The sequence below is a fragment of the Hylobates moloch genome, unplaced genomic scaffold, assembly GCF_009828535.3.
Source record: "Hylobates moloch isolate HMO894 unplaced genomic scaffold, HMol_V3 SCAFFOLD_6, whole genome shotgun sequence".
Lineage (NCBI taxonomy): Eukaryota > Metazoa > Chordata > Mammalia > Primates > Hylobatidae > Hylobates > Hylobates moloch.
Genome location: NW_026652281.1, coordinates 5209683 through 5226002, shown reverse-complemented (window position 1 = coordinate 5226002; position 16320 = coordinate 5209683).

Sequence of the window (16320 nt, the reverse complement as noted above, 5' to 3'; positions counted from 1 at the left end):
TTCTCCCCTTGTTTCCTAGAAGGACACCTGTCACTGAATGTGGGACCCGCCCTAATCAAGAATGATCCCACCTCAAAATCCTTAACTTCATCACAGCTGCAAAGACCCTTTTCCCAGATGAGGTGCCAATCATAATTCTTTGAGGTTAGTATGTGGGTGGATCTTTTTGAAGACTCAAACTACTACAACGGTATGATATAAACTAATAGTTTATATTAGTTTAATGTAAACTATTCTAAAGAATATAGATATTCTCCTTGAAAACTGAATCTCGCCAGGCATGCTGGCTCATGTCTGCAATCCCAGCACTTAGGGAGGCAGAGGCAGAAGGATCACTTGAGCCCAGGAATTCAGGACCACCCTGGACAACATAGGGAGACTCCATCTCTACAAAAGTAAAAGGGGGGAAAAACAAGTTTGAAAATTGGACTTCAAGCAAAAAACACAGGAAAGACATTTGAGTTCAAGTGCCCCAGAGGACAGAGCCTCAGGCCGCCTCTGGGCCCCTCTTCAAAGTGGGCGGGCTTTGCACTACAGCCAAGCAGAGCAGCCAATCAAATGGTTATATTTTTCTTAAAGGTCACAAACCTTCCGTTAGGGTCTGCTTGTAAGCCCCGTGCATGCTTCATGCCCTCGCAATTTCTCTCATTCCATCCCCGGCCTCTCCACCCCACTCCTTTCCTGGCCCCTGCTAACTGGCCGACCCTGGGCCTCTTCCCTTCTCCCCGGGCTTCCTCTGCCCCGCAGTCATCCCATCCCTTGCCTTACACGCCATCTGCATGTGTGCCCCCTGCCCCATGCCACGTCTTCAGCTCTTGCCTGTCTGAGGCCTGGGTCCATAGAGCCCGCTGGCCAATGGCCATCTCCACGCCTTGGCTGATGCCTCTTAGCCTGTCTGGGCTTCCATTGCCTGGCACGTAAAATAATGATGACTTTTGAGGGCCGCTGTGCACGTGCAGGAGGCTACAGCAAAGACGCTCAGCACGTGGTAAGCGGTGAAGGTCTGAGGATGGTGGCTTCTAAGGCAGCATGCAGACGGCATGGCTGCTCCCTCGATGTGGAGGAGACTTTGACTGGGAAGCAGGCCCGTGGCCAGGTCCTCCCAGGTTCAGGGGTCAGGGTACACAGCTGCTCAGCAAGAGTCTTGGGAGGCCCCTGCCCTTCCTTCCTTCCCTGGTGCATGAAGCTTCAAGTCTCGGGCAGGGCCTTCCTGTTCTTTAGCAACAAGCCATGAGATTTAAAAAGTGTTAATCTCCCGCAGGAGACAAGAATCAAGGACTTGGACTTATCCTCACTAAAGTGCATATGACTGACAGCAGATCAGTTACCAAGAGAGAGCAAGTATGAGGACCCTGGCCGTGGGGTCGAGCTTGGCGCCCTGGTTTCAGACGGCATCACCCTCAAAGGGGGCAGTGCAGAATTGCCCACCACCAGGGGGCAGCAGAGCACCAGGGACCAATTTCTACCACTCCCCGGAGGGGTGAGAATGGATGCCTCTAACCCCAACCCATCTAGGCAGCCCCTCTTCCTTCCAGTCCAATATGTGCTACATCCACGCACCCCAGGGGTCCAGAGAGACCTCCAGGGAGCAGGAACCCTATTTCTTAGAGGCCATTTAGCCCAAGTAGTGACCGAAGCCCTTGACCTGTTACCCAAGAAGGGGCCCAGCCCCCATCCCAGGGGCCCAGTCCCCATCCCCGGGACTTCTTCATGCCTTAAAGTGGGGTCCCTGGGCCAGAAGCAGCAGCCTCACCTGGGAGCTTGTTGTAAATGCATATTCTCGGGCCCCACGCCAGACCAACAGAACCAGACTCTCAGGGAGTGGGCCTGCAATGTGGGTTTGAAGAAGCCCTCCAGGAAATTCTGATGCAGCTCAAATATGAGAACCAATGAATCAGGCCAAATAGCAACACTGCTTTCATTTGCACAGCCAGTGTTGCCATCAGGAAGGACAACATGCTGTGGTGGCAGTGCCCTGCACTACGAGGAGGCTGACCTGGAACGAGGGCACTGGACTCTGTGGGCCTGGCCTGTGCTGGCTGCAGTAGGTGGTTCATATGTCCTGATGGATGAATGAGCTGGGTATAATGACGGCCTTGACATACAGCGCCCATGACCCAGCTCCCATCAGATCCAGAAGGAAGAGTTAAACGTACCCTTGGGGTTGTCAGTTCTCCAAAACGAGTGCTTCTGTGGCTGGAAAGGAGCCCCAGTGCTCCGCAGACTGGGCACTTCATGAGGCCACTCATCGGGAAGCATCAGAAGGGAGGGGACCCCACGGCCTGGATTCAGATCCATGATTCATACGAGCTGGGATTTGAATCTACTCAGGTGTCACAAACTCTCTGATCCCCAGCTTTCCTGCTCTGTCCCACTGGGGTCAGTAACAGAACCCACCAAATAAGCTTGTTGTGGGGACAAAATAAGATCATTCATGAGACACCCTGGCCCGTAGTAAACATTTACCAATATCAGCGAATTTTCTTAATAAACAGGTCATGTAAGTTGTAAAAATCTATGTGTTCTCAATCTGGCTGTTCCTCTAAAGGGTAAACAGCGTTTCCACAGGACCCATCAATTCCACTTGTGAGTTTACACCCAAGAGAAAGGAAAACTTATGTTCACACAAAAACATGTGCAAGAATGCTCTTGGCAGCACTATTCACAGTAGCCAAAAAAAGTGGAAACAGCGCACATGTCCATCAGCTGATGGTGGAGAAACAAAAAGTGCTCCATTCACTCAATGGAACATTCGGCCATGAAAAAGGAATGGTGTTCAGGTACATGTGACAACGTTCATGACCTTGAAGACGTAGTGCTGAGTGAAAGAAGCCAGACACAAAGAACCACAGACTGCATGATGCCATTTATAGGAAACATCCAGAACAGGCAAATCCAGAGAGACTGAAAGTGGATTCATGGTTAGCAGGGGCTGGAGGAAGTTGGGGAATTGGGGATGATGGTTAAGGTACAGGGTTTTTTTGGGGGGGAAATAAAATATTCTAAAGAGGATTGTGGTGATGGCTGCACACCTCTGTGGATACACTAAAACCCACTGTACTGTGGGCTTTTAACATGTGAATGGTGTGGTATGTGAATTTTATCTCAAAACAGAGCTGTTAAAAAAAAAAAAAAAAATCCATGCTTCTCCCAGGAGATTCTCTACAGCTATTTTAATTGTTAATGAGAGAAAACAGGTGCACCTCATGAACATTATAATTTTTCCCAAACGGATCCCTAAGCAAAAGAGTTTAGAAAAGGTGCCTGAGGCCATGTGCAGTGGCTCACGCCTGAATCTCAGTGCTTTGAGAGGGAGGCCGAGGCAGGCAGATTGCTTGAGGTCAGGAGTTCAAGACCAGTCTGTGCAACATAGGGAGACCCTTATCTTTCCAAAAAAATTTTAACAATCAGCCGGGCATGGTGGCATGAGCCTGTTATCCCAGCTACTTGGGAGGATGAGGCAGGAGGATTGCTTGAGCCCAGGAGTTTGAGGCTGCAGTGAGGGAGGATCACACCACAGCACTGCAGCCTGGGCAAGACAGCAAGACCCTGTTTCAAAGCAAATAAAGAAAGAAGAAAGAAAAGAACAAAAGGAACAGGTGCTTGAGCTCAATTCCACTTCCAATTTAGGGGCTCTGTCACAAGCCCTCCTTCAAGTGGCCAGGCCTTCATAACACACCAAAGCAAAGCAGTGCATTGAGTACTGCATTTGTTTAAAGGCCACAGACTTTCCCTTCAGATTTGTCTGTAAACTCCATATAGTCCTGGAAGTGGGCTAGGCCCCCTGATTTCCTCAGGGGTTTGAGGGTAACTTATCACCAGAAAAACTCCAGCATCTCCAGGCCCAGAGAGTCAGGCTGGGAGCCCACAGCCATCCATGAAGCCATCTCCAGGGAGGTCTGGCCTTGAGCCTGCCCTGGCCTTATCTCCAAGAGGATAAGTTCTTGCCCTACTCCAAGTGTTTGTCCAGAAGACCAAGGCCCAGGCAGGGTCCCAAAAAGTGAAGCGGCACCCTTCACTGATCAGAGGGAAGCGTCCGTGGCCCAGCCCTGGCAGAGTCACCGAGAGAACGGATGGGGCTCCTGGCACAAGGACCCTGCGTCTTCTGTCTCCTCCCTCACTAAGACCCTCCCACAGGGTGCCCTCACCATCCCATTGGTCTTCAGGCTCTGAGGGTGGCCTTTGGGTTCCCCGCCTTGACCCCTGGCCACTTGCACGTCCTGCCCCTCCTCCCACTCCCAGGCGCCTCTGGGCCTCCACTCAGGCCGTCAAACCCAGCTCCACCAGGCCCCGGCCGTGTGCCCTTGGACAAGTGCCCGCTCCAGAGCCTCAGCCCCCTGTTCGAAAGAGCTTATGAGCTAAAGCGTGCCGAGCCCTGAGTGTGAGGCTGGGGTGGACTGGCATTCCTGCTGGCTCTGGCCTCCAGGACAGCACCTCCTCCAGCTCACTGCCCTCCACCCTTCCAGCTGCAGCTCCCTCCTGTGCCCCAGAACCGCCCAGCACTCCGGGGCTCCCAGGCTCATCTGGGCATGACTCTGCCCTCCGGACACAGCCCTCTGCACACCCCCTCCCCAGCCTGGCCCATCGCAGCTCTTGAAGAAGACGCTTCATGGAATGAGTGAGTTTCCTAAGCACGTTTCTTTCCATTATCTCATTTGGTCCTCACAGCACCTGGAGGCGGGCAGACAGGCTGTTGCTCCATTTTACAGGTGAGAAACGGAGGCTCAGAGGCCTGGGCTCCAGGCCAGCTTCTCCCCTTCAGCTTCAGGGGGTTTCAAGATGGGGGAAGAGGGGCGCTGGCCAGGGGTTAACTGTGTTGCTGTCCACAGCCCCTGCATGGCCTATTACTAAGAACAGTCCTTTGAAAAGACACCCTTTAAACAAAACCTCCCAGCCCAGCCAGGCGGAGCGGTGCCACTTCCCTGGGCCTGGCTTGACCCATCCCAAGGGTGGGGCTGTGCATTCGCTGACTCAGTCCTGGTTCTGGGCCGGGGATCCGGCCAGAGCCAGAGCCGCTTTGCCTCCCTGGCCCGGCCTCAGACCCACAGCACCGGCTCAGTTTATCTCCCTTGTCAGGAAAAGAGGGAAGTGGCCCTAGGGACCCTGAGGGCCACTCTTGTGGAAGAAAATGTGGACAAGCTGTTCAGGCCAGTGAGAAGGGATGGTTCTTTGCAGCCAGTTCCTGCAACAGCCCAGAAACAGAAAATAGAGCCGCCCAGGGGCTTCGATGCCAAGCCAGACCCGGGTCTACACCCAGCTCCTCCAGCTCCCAGCACCTTGACCTTGGGAGACCTTGGGAACCCCTCCAGCCCGTTTCCTTGTCTACAAAATGGAGAAAAGGCTGTCTAATAATTATCCTTGTTGGGAAGGGCAATCAGGATGTTGAAAGGAGGTTGTGTAGTCTAGGAAATGCTGGGCACAGTGCCAGACACATAAGTAGTCCTCGATGAACGCCGCTTATTTTTAAAAAGCTTGGTTATTGGTGAAATTCACCAGAAATCCTCCAGGGAGAGGCAGAGTGAGAAAAAACTACATTGCCAGAGTAGGGGGTTATGGGTGATCCCTCGGTGAGGGAGGAGCAGGAGAAGTGGATGATGGGATGGTGCCGGATGCCGCGGATGCTGAGACCGTCAGCGAGGGTGGGACCCCCAGTGGACGGGGAGGTGGCGCCCGGCACGGGGAGGGGCCTGGAGAGGAGGAAGGGGAGAAGGGCCAGGTGAGCTTCCAATCTGAGTGATCTGCGGCCATGTGAGAGGTTTTTAGGGGGTTGGGGGGTAGTCAGTGAGCCTGAGTAACTCTGACACGATCCCATCAGACAGCAGGAGCAGGGGAAGGGGTGTTTCAAGAGCTGTTGTCGTGGCGGGAGGTTGGTCTCACTTGGATGTTCTTTCAAAGTCCCTTGGCAGTTGCAAACCAGAGATTGAAACTCTTTCTTCAACATCTGCCCAGGTTGCACATTTCTGTCCTTAGCTGATGGTAGGAAGGCCTGGCGGAAGGCCCCAAAAGGAGGGAAAGACACCAAGGGCCGGGTCTCAGTCAGGGTGCACCCCTACACGCAGATCAGGACCCAGAGGAGTCATGGAGAGCCCAGGCTGCCACCCCCACACTCTCAAGCCAGAAGGAGCCTTGGAGTTAAGCGGGGGCGTGTGTTCCCTGGCACGTGTGTTCATTCCTAAGGCCACCCCAGCCAACGGCTGCAAATGCAGCTGCTGAAAGCAGCCTAAGCCCGTGGAAGGCCCCGGGGCATGCCATTCAGTGTGATTTCAGTGCCGCGTTAATGGGGGGGAATGTCCCTTCCCGGCTGGGGCCCCAGTGTGTGCGGCATCTGCACTCTCCCGTCTGCATGTGGCGTCTGCACTCTCCCATGTCTGCGTGGGTGTTCTAGGGGCACTCTGCTTTCCTCCTACGTCAAAGATGGGATGTTAGGGAAATGGCACGTCTGCGTGGTGCCAGCCTGAGTGGCTGTGAGTGTGGGTGAGTGGGTGTGGGTGAGTGAGTGGGTGTGGCTGAGTGGGTGCGGGTGAGTGTGGGTGAGTGGGTGTGGGTGAGTGTGGGTGAGTGAGTATGGGTGGGTGGGTGTGAGTGGGTGTGGGAGTGGGTGAATGGGTGTGAGTGGGTGTGGGTGTGAGTGGGTGTGGGTGAGTGGGTGTGAGTGGGGGTGGGTGAATGGGTGTGGGTGTGGCTATGTGTGTGGGTGAGTGGGTGTGGGTGTGGGTGTGGGTGAGTGGGTGTGGTGTCGGTGTGGGTGTGGATAAATGGGTGTGGGTGACTGTGTGGTTGAGTGGGTGTGGGTGAGTGGGTGTGAGTGTGGGTGAGTGGGTGTGGGTGTCAGCGTCGGTGTGGGTGTGGATAAATGGGTATGGGTGTGGGTGAGTGGGTGTGGGTGTGGGTGAATGGGTGTGGGTGAATGGATGTGGGTGAGTGGGTGTGGGTGACGGTGTGAGTGGGTGTGTGAGTGGGTGTGAGTGGGGGTGGGTGAATGGGTGTGGGTGTGGCTATGTGTGTGGGTGAGTGGGTGTGGGTGTGGGTGAGTAGGTGTGGGTAAGTGGGAGTGGGTGTGGGTGTGGCTAAGTGGGTGTGGGTGAGTGGGTGTGGTGAGTGGGTGTCAGTGAGTGGGTGTGGGCGAGTGGGTGTGGGTGAGTGGGTGTGGGTGAGTGGGTGTGGATGAGTGGGTATGGATGAGTGGGTGTGGGTGTGGGTGAGTGGGCTTGGGTGTGGATAAATGGGTGTGGGCGTGGGTGTGGATGTGGGCGTTGGTGAGTGGGTATGGCAAGGGCATGGTGTGGGCATGGGCATGGCTGTGCTGAGTGGGGGAGATTCATCCCTTGCTTGCCTTTTCCAGCTTCCTAGAGGTCGCCCGTATCCCTTGGCTCATGGTCCCCTTCCTCAGTCTTCAAAATGCATCACTCCAACCTCAGAGTCTGTTGTCCCATCTCCCCTCTGACTCTGACCCCCTCACCTCCCTCTTAGAAAGGGCCCCTGTGATGACATTGGGCTTGCCCAGCTAATTCAGGAAAACCTCCCCATCCAAAGGTCCTCAACTTAATCACATTTGCCGAGTCCCTTTTGTCACGTAAGGTCACATATCCACCGGTCTGGGGATTAGAAAATGGACATCTTTGGGGCAATTATTCCAACAACCACACACGCCACCATCTGTAACTGCATAGTTGGTGCAAGCAGCCTCCATCTAATAAATGCATTGGAATTTTATTCATATGACTTCAACTTTAGGGTTTCAGTATAATAACAGCTTCTCTTCCCATAGTTGTCACCAATATCCATTCCCCGCTTCTCACTTTGGTGATAGAATAGCTCAGCTTTCATTAGGCAGAAGATAACTGGGCTAAAACTACATTTCCCAGCCTCCTTTGCAGCAAGGGATGGCCATCTGCCTGTGGTTTGGCCAGGTGAGTTCGAGCACAAGCAGTCTGCTCCACTTCTACATTAGGCCCTTAAAAAGAATGGGCATGAGCTCCAGTTGCCTTTCCTTCCTTCCCGCTATCTGGGATGTAGACATGATGGAAGGAGCTGAAGCAACCACTTTGGATCCAGAGGTTAAAAGCCATGCGCTGTGCCCTTAGATTCTGACACAGGAGAAATTCTTAAAAATTAAAAATAACAACAAAGCAAACCCCACATGTTGAAGCTAGCAGAGCTGCCCTCCCAGCCCAGGGCCACCTCCCTCTGTGCTATCGGAAGAAACAAGCATCTATCTTGTTTAGGATCGTGTTCTACAGGGCCTCTTTTTCACCACAGCTTACGCAGTGACCAGCTCAGACCCTTGGGCCTCTGTGTCTGAGACGTGCCTCCGGTGAACTCCCGGGCCCTCTGCCTCCTCTCTCCTGCTCCTCACCACTGCTGAGCTTGTGGAAAGTGCAGGCAAGATGATCAAATTCCTTGTGACTCAGACAGAGAGGGAGACTTGCCCACAGCCCTGGCCACGGACCTGCAGCATCAGCTTTGGGACCCCTGGGAGCTGGTTAGAAATGCTGATGCTCTGGTTCCAGCTCAAACCTTGTGCATTGACCTTCGGATTGTAATGAGCCCTCAACCAGTGGGCCTGCACCTTGCCACTGGAGAAGCTCCAGGCGCAGCCCTGCAGAGTTTCGCATCGTCCCTATCCCCTCCCGCTCCTTTCACTCCAACTTACTGGACCTCCAGCTGCACCCCAAATCCCTAGGGCTATTCAGGCCCCCATGAGGGAGGTGGGGGACAGGCAGGTCTAGACTCCCCATTTCTGCTCTAATGAAGGCAATACCACATTTTTTGTTTTATTCGACAGGATTCTGCATAAGATTAATTTGGTCAAGTAGAGAAGTCAGCAAGTTCCCATCCTGACTAGTGTTCACTTTGGGGAAAGCTGGAGGCTGGCAGGGCCTGAGGCAGCAGAGGCGGTGGCTGCAGGGAGCTGCAGGAACCCAGGTTCACTGCCTTACATCCATAACTGACAATCCCCTAGCTTCCTCTGGCGGAAGCTAACTCCATGGCGTCTCGTCTCCAGGGGCATTTGACACCGTTATTTCTGTTTAGATAGTGTTGGTTTTAGGTGATTTCAATGCATTTATTTAGTGGTTGAATGTTTACTACCTGCCAGGCCCTGATCTCTGTGTTGGGAATACCCCACTGGTGACAACCAGTCAACTTTCCTCCTGCAGGCTGTGTCTTAGTGCTGGAGATAGACAATTAACCCATAAGACAGACGGCACGTCAGTGGACACACCTGCTCCAGGGAAAAAAGGGGAAGGGGAGCTTCCTGGAAGAGGAAGAAGGTGGAAGGCCCCGTGGATACAATTACATTGAGCAGAAGAGAAAGAGGCGAGGGTATGAGTCCAGGGAAGAGATATCCTGGCAGAGGGAAGAGCCAGTGCAGGGGCCCTGAGGTCAGGGCATCCTGGTGTTTGCCAAACCTCAAGGCTGGCCAGAGCATCCTGGCTGGAGTAAGGGGAGGCGGCAGGAAGGACACCAGGAGAGTGGGCAGGCACGGGTTCATGGGAGCAGCTGGTCTGGCCTAGCAGATGCTGCTGGAGGCCCCAGCTGTGCCCCTCTGAACACACAGTGTGGCTCATGCCAGTGGCTTCTTTCCTGCAGTCCCTGAGGGCTTTCTCTGACTGCAGGAGCAAACTCAGGGTTCGTCAGGGGCTGGCCAAAAGGGCTGGAGAGGAGGGCGCCTAACTGATTCCCGTCTGCCCAGGGCATTCCTGGTTTCAGCATTGAAAGTCCCACGTCCCAGACAACCCCTCAGTGCCAGGCAGCCCAGGACAGCTGGTCACCCTATGAGGAGGTGATGTCCCCAGAGCAGCCCTCCAGCAAAGAAGGTCAAGAACAGGTGTGGATGGCGCAATGGCTCATGCCAGTAATCCCAGCACTTTAGGAGGCCAAGAGGGGCAGATCGCTTTGAGCTCAGGAGTTTGAGACCAGCCTGACCAACATGGTGAAATGCTGTCTCTACAGAAAATACAAAAATTAGCTAGGTGTTGGTGGCTCGCACCTGTACTCCCAGCTACTTGGGAGGCTGAGACTGGAGAATTGCTTGAGCCCAGGAAGCAGAGATTGCGGTGAGCTGAGATCGCACCACTGCACTCCAGCCTGGGTGACAGAGTGAGACCCCATGTCAAAAAAAAAAAAAAAGAAAGAATGGGTGTAGACACACCAGCTCCCCGCCCCATACATGGATGACTCTGAGGCATGTTCTAGTCGCCCCTGGGGCCCCCAGCAGGCACCCCACTCTTTATTGCCTTCCCCACCCTGCCTTACTTCCCCATTCCCTCACCTGTGCTCCCTGGGAGCACCTCCCTCTCCTTAAACTATTTGTACTCAATTCCTTGCTTCAGGCTCTGCTTCTGGGGGACCCAATCTCAGACACAAGGAAGAAAAGGGCTTATGAATATTTGGAGGGTCTAGGCCACCGCTTTGAGCTGCCCCTGACTTGTCAGGAAGGTTCTTGGAATTTTGGGCTGTCCGTGTCATGAGGCCCCTCTAGCCCTGTGCAAAGTCCTGGCCTTGAGGCAGAGCACATCACAGCTGAGAAGCAGGAGCATCCCGAGCACTAAGGTCACCCCTACTGCTCTGCCACGGCCACCTCGCCCTCTGACCCCTTCCGCAGCCCGTCCTCAGAGGGAGGTGGCCAGGTCACAGCTGTGGGGAGCCGTCTGTGTCCTCAGGCGCACTGCTGGGAACCCCTGGGCTAGGGGGTGGCTCCTGCCCGCTGCCAGGCTATCCGCCGCCCAGCCAGTATCCCAGTGCTGACTCTGGCCTGCCTGCCTGGTGTGGCTTCCGGCCCGTCCTCAGCTGCTTGGTCTGGAGCCCGGGGGCTGACCTTGGCCTGGCAGCCTGGCCTGCACTTGCTCTGTTTCCTTTGCCCGGCTCTGCCGATGCTGACCTCAACTTGCTTTCTTGGTCTTCAGCCCCTGGCCTCCCTCTCTCCATTGCCAGGGGGAGGCCAGATGAGATGATGAACTGTGCAGGGCAGCCTGTGGCCCTTTTCTGTGCTGTGACCTGGCAGGGGCTTTGGTCCAGCCAGTCACACATGGGCGAGTGTGGCCTTCCCCAGCCAGCCAGGTGGCCCCTGCTGTTCTGTGCCAAGCCTGGGGGGTGCCGTGTGATCACATCCCCCAGAAACGGTGGCCATTGGAGCACAACGCCCCACACACCAAGCAGACGGACCCTCGAGGTGTCCGTGAGTCACGCCTCACACCTGCAGCTACCTCCCCGCATTCACCGCGAAACTCAAGCCTCCCTCCAGCCAGCCCAGACCCTGGCACTGGCTGCTGGGAGCTGCAGGAAAACCTGTCCTCACTCAGTTCTAACTCTAACAAGCTTTCCAGAAGCCCCTTTCCCACCACCTGAATTTCATCCTGCACCAATGTCAGCTCACCGAAAGTTCTTTTTTTCTCCAACTAACTTCACTGAATTGGCTAAATAACAATTTTGTGTTTTTGATCACGGCCATAAAAGAATGACTTGACTGGAGGTTTGCAAATCACTTTTCCTTTTCTTTCCCTTTTTTTTTTTTTTTTTTGAGATGGTCTCACTCAGTCACCCAGGCTGTAATACAGTGGTGACATCTCGGCTCACTGCAACCTCCACCTACCAGGCTCAAGGGATCTTCCCACCTCACCCTAGTAGCTGGAACTACAGGCGCACACCACCACGTCTGGCTAATTTTAAAATATATATTTTGGGCCATGGGGTGCCTCACACCTGTAATCCCAGCATTTCAGGAGGCTGAGGTGGGCGGATCACCTGAGGTCAGGAGTTCGAGACCAGCCTGACCAACATGGAGAAACCCCATCTCTATTAAAAATACAAAATTTAGCCTGGCGTGGTGGCGCATGCCTGTAATCCCAGCTACTCGGGAGGCTGAGGCAGGAGAATTGCTTGAACCCTGCAGGCAGAGGATGCAGTGAGCCAAGACTGCGCCACTGCACTCCAGCCCGGGCAATAAGAGCCAAACTCCATCTAAAAAAATAAACAAATTAATTAATTAATTTAATTTAAAAATATATTTTGTAGAGACGGGGTTTTCGCTTGTTGCTCAGTCTGGTCTTGAATTCCTGGCCTCAAGCCATCCGTCCGCCTTGGCCTCCCAAAGTGATTTGACTCCTGGCTGCAAACCACGATGTTCTAAAAGACAGTTCCATTTTCTTTCAGATGAAAAGATTCTTTTAGAACCAAAGACAACTTTGCCTTTAATGGGATGAGCTCTTAGCAAGTGAATCCCACATCCTTTTTTGAATCTCAGTTATTTCATCTGTAGTAAGTCCGTTTTATGTCCAAAATTCAAATCTAGGTGTTTTCAGTTCCTGCTGGAAGCTCTGCAGTGTGAACGGATTTATGAAGCACAGTAAGGAAAACACCCTTGTTCTTGGCCGTGTTCACATTATAGAAGAAGTAGAAATTCTTGGCCGGGTGTGGTGGCTCACGCCTGTAATTCCAGCACTTTGGGAGGCCAAGATGGGTGGATCACAAGGTCAGGAGATCGAGACCATCCTGGCCAACATGGTGAAACCCCATCTCTACTAAAAATACAAAAATTAGCTGGTCGGGGTGGTGGGTGCCTGTAATCCCAGCTATTTGGGAGGCTGAGGCAGGAGAATGGCTTGAATCCAGGAAGCAGAGGGTGCAGTGAGCCAAGATCACGCCACTGCACTCCAGCCTGTTGACAGAGCAAGACTCTGTCTCAAAAAAAAAAAAAAAAGAAAAGAAAAGAAATAGAATTGGATGGATGGATATCCCATTTAACCTGATGTGATTATTACCCATTGTATGCCGGTTTTAAACTATCTCATGGGCCCCATAAATATATACACCTTCTATGTACCCACAAAAATTAAAAATTAAAAAATTTTATTTAAGAAAAAGAACAGTAGGCTGGGCACAGTGGCTCACACCTGTAATCCCAGCACTTTGGGAGGCCAAGGTGGGTGGATCACCCGAGGTAAGGAGTTTAAGACCAGCCTGGCCAACATGGTGAAACCCTGTCTCTACTAGAAATACAAAAAAAATTAGCCGGGCGTGGAAACGGGCACCTATAATCCCGGCTACTTGGGAGGCTGAGTAACGAGAATCGCTTGAACCCGGGAGGCAGACGTTGCAGTGAGCCAAGATCGCGCCACTCCACTCCTGCCTGGGCGACAAGAGCAAGCCTCCATGAAAAAAAAGGAAGGAAAGGAAGGAAAGGAAGGAAGGAAGGAAGGAAGGAAGGAAGGAAGGAAGGAAGGAAGGAAGGAAGAAGAAAAGAAAGAAAGAAAGATTAATAATTGTTACCATTTTTCTTTAACTTTTAGGTTCAAGGGTACATGTGCTGGTTTGTTACATAGGCAAAATGTGCTGGTTTGTTATATAGGCAAACTGTGCCATGGGGGTTTGGCGTACAGATAATTTTGTCACCTGGGCTGGGTGCAGTGACTCATGCCTGTAATCCCAGCACTTTGGGAAGCCGAGGTGGGTGGATCACTTGAGGTCAGGAGTTCGAGACCAGCCTGGCCAACATGGTGAAACCCCGTCTCCACTAAAAGTACAAAAATTAGCTGAGCGTGGTGGCAGGTGCCTGTAATCCCAGCTACTTGGGAGGCTGAGGCAGGAGAATTGCTTGAACCAGGGAGGCAGAGGTTGCAGTGAGCCAAGATGGCACCATTACACTCCAGTCTGGGCAACAGGGTGAGACTCCATCTCAGAAAAAAAAAAAAAAAAAGATAATTTTGTCACCCAGGTAATAAGTGTAATGCCCAGTATGAATTGTCCTGCCCTGCTCCTTCCTCCCACCCTCGTCCCAACTTCCTCCCCACCTCCTCCCACCCTCCTCCCTTGAGCAGGCCCCAGCAGCTGCTGCTCCCCCATAGCGTCCGTGTGTTCTCACCACTGAGTCCCCACTTACAAGTGGGAACATGTGTCCATTGCTCAGTGTTTACAAATGCCATATCCAGTCTCGGTTAATGCTCGTAACATCCCTAGGAGGGGAACTGGCTACTGTCCCCATTTTACAATTGAAGAAACAGGGCTCAGAGAGGTTAAGTTACTCGCCCAGGAGCACACAGCAAGATTCAGACCTACAGCTTCCAGGGGCCAGAGGTGCCCTGGGTTACTCATTCTGGAATATCTGAGGTTCCTTTTGGAATCAGCATTTTTTGACTCTTCTGTCTTCTTGTGGGTTTTGTTTTTCCAAATCAAAACCAGTTGTTGTTGTTTTGATTTAGTTGGGTCCTGGTAAGACTTCCCCAAAGCAGGAAACGACGTCTTTCCAGAATAAATGAAAACTGTTTACACAATTGTCAAATGCTGTAACAGGAAATAAATCATATAGAATAACGCTGAAGAGCTGAAATGAATCTGTGTGGGCAGCTGAGTTTAACCCCAAAATTGATTCCAGCTTTTTTTGAAAACATCTTTCCCCTCTTTTTATGTGTTTGTTTCCATTTTATTTTTTCTTACACAAATTTTCCAGACCAGGCTTTCTGAGAGGCTGTTAATGAGCCAAACGATTCTGCTAACCGTCGTTTTCAGAAGGGCCACCCGGCTCATGGTTCTCTTTATTCAGGCAAAGCCATCAAGGCCCCGGTGAGTGTTGTCCAAATGTCTTGTAGTTCATCAGCGTTCTCCGCATCAGGATTCAAGATGTGGGGGCCCCCTCCCACAGAGAGGCCACAGGCCATTCTGTCAGCCTGGGCCCCCGAAACCCCTCCCTGTTAGGATCCCCAACCCTGTCCTCCTGAATCTAGGAGGCTCAGAAATCTGAATTTAGATGCACACCCCATTTTAGACCACCTGCTCATTTTTTGGGGGGTTTTGTTTGTTTGTTTGTTTTTTGGTTTTTTTTGAGACGGAGTCTTGCTCTGTCACCAGGCTGGAGTGCAGTGGTGCAATCTTGGCTCCCTACAACCTCCACCTCCTGGGTTCAAGCGATTCTCCTGCCTCAGCCTCCTGAGTAGCTGGGACTACAGGCACCCACCACAACGCCCAGCTAATTTTTATGTTTTTAGTAGAGACGGGGTTTCACCATGTTGGCCAGGATAGTGTCGATTTCTTGACCTTGTGATCCGCCTGCCTCGGCCTCCCAAAGTGCTGGGATTGTAGGCACGAGCCACCGCACCTGGCCGACCCCCTGTTCTCTTAAAGAATACCTGAGCAGGCTGGGCATGGTGGCTCACGCCTGTAATCCCAGCACTTTGGGAGGCTGAAGCAGGAGTGTCACCTGAGGTCAGGAGTTCGAGACCAGCCTGGTCAACAGGGTGAAACCCTGTCTCTACTAAAAATACAAAAATTAGCCAGGCATAGTGGCGGGAGCCTGTAATCCCAGCTACTGGGAAGGCTGAGGCAGGAGACTCGCTTAAACCCGGGAGGCAGATGTTGCCGTGAGCCACCCACAGCCTGGGTGACGAGATTGAGACTCTGTCTCAAAAAAGAAAAAAAAAAAAACCTGGGCAGACAGAATCGTGTACCACAATTCCTTGAGCCCAGCTAGGAGCTGAGGCCTCTGTGTGGGTGAGTTCGCTGAGGAACGTGTTCTTGGGATGATGGAGGACTCTGGCCACCCCTGACCCCAGCTCAGACCAGCCCAGCCCAGTGGGCAGCAATGCATGGCCCAGAGAACAAACCTCTGAAGGTTTAAGAGCAGCTGAAGAGCTATGAAAAGTGGTCAACTGCAGCTTTCAAAGTTGCTGCAACTTCAACAAATGACTTTTACTTGTTTCTACTTCCCTGTACCCAAAACATGAAAAATACATGGAAGGAAAGGTAGGGATTGTGTCAGCCACGTGTTCCAAACCCGTTTACATCAGGAGAAACTGAGTAAAGAAAAACCCTGTATCAGGGTTTCCAGTTATCCATCCATCTATTCAAAAAAAATTTTTTTTGGATACAGGGTCTTCCTCTGTGGCCCAGGCTGGAGTTCAAGAGCACCATCTCGGCTCACTGCAACCTCCGCTTCCCGGGTTCAAGCGATTCTCCTGCCTCAGCCTCCTGAGTAGCTGGGATTACAGGCTCCTGCCACCATGCCCAGCTAATTTTTGTATTTTTAGTAGACATGGGGTTTCACCAGGTTGGCCAGGCTGGTCCTGAACTCCTGACCTCAAGTGATTCACCCTCTTCGGCCTCCCAAAGTGCTGGGATTAGAAGTGTTAGCCACCGCACCTGGCCTGTTCAAAAAATTCTCTATGGGGCTTCCACCATATACAAGGTATGGACAAGCAGGAACTGAACACACACAGCCCTGCGTACCCGGCGCTGACAGCGAGGGAGACAGACCATGGGACTATGAAAAAAACCAGAGCCAGAAAATAGGTGAGCAGTAAAAGCAGATTTTATTGAGGAACTGTTGAA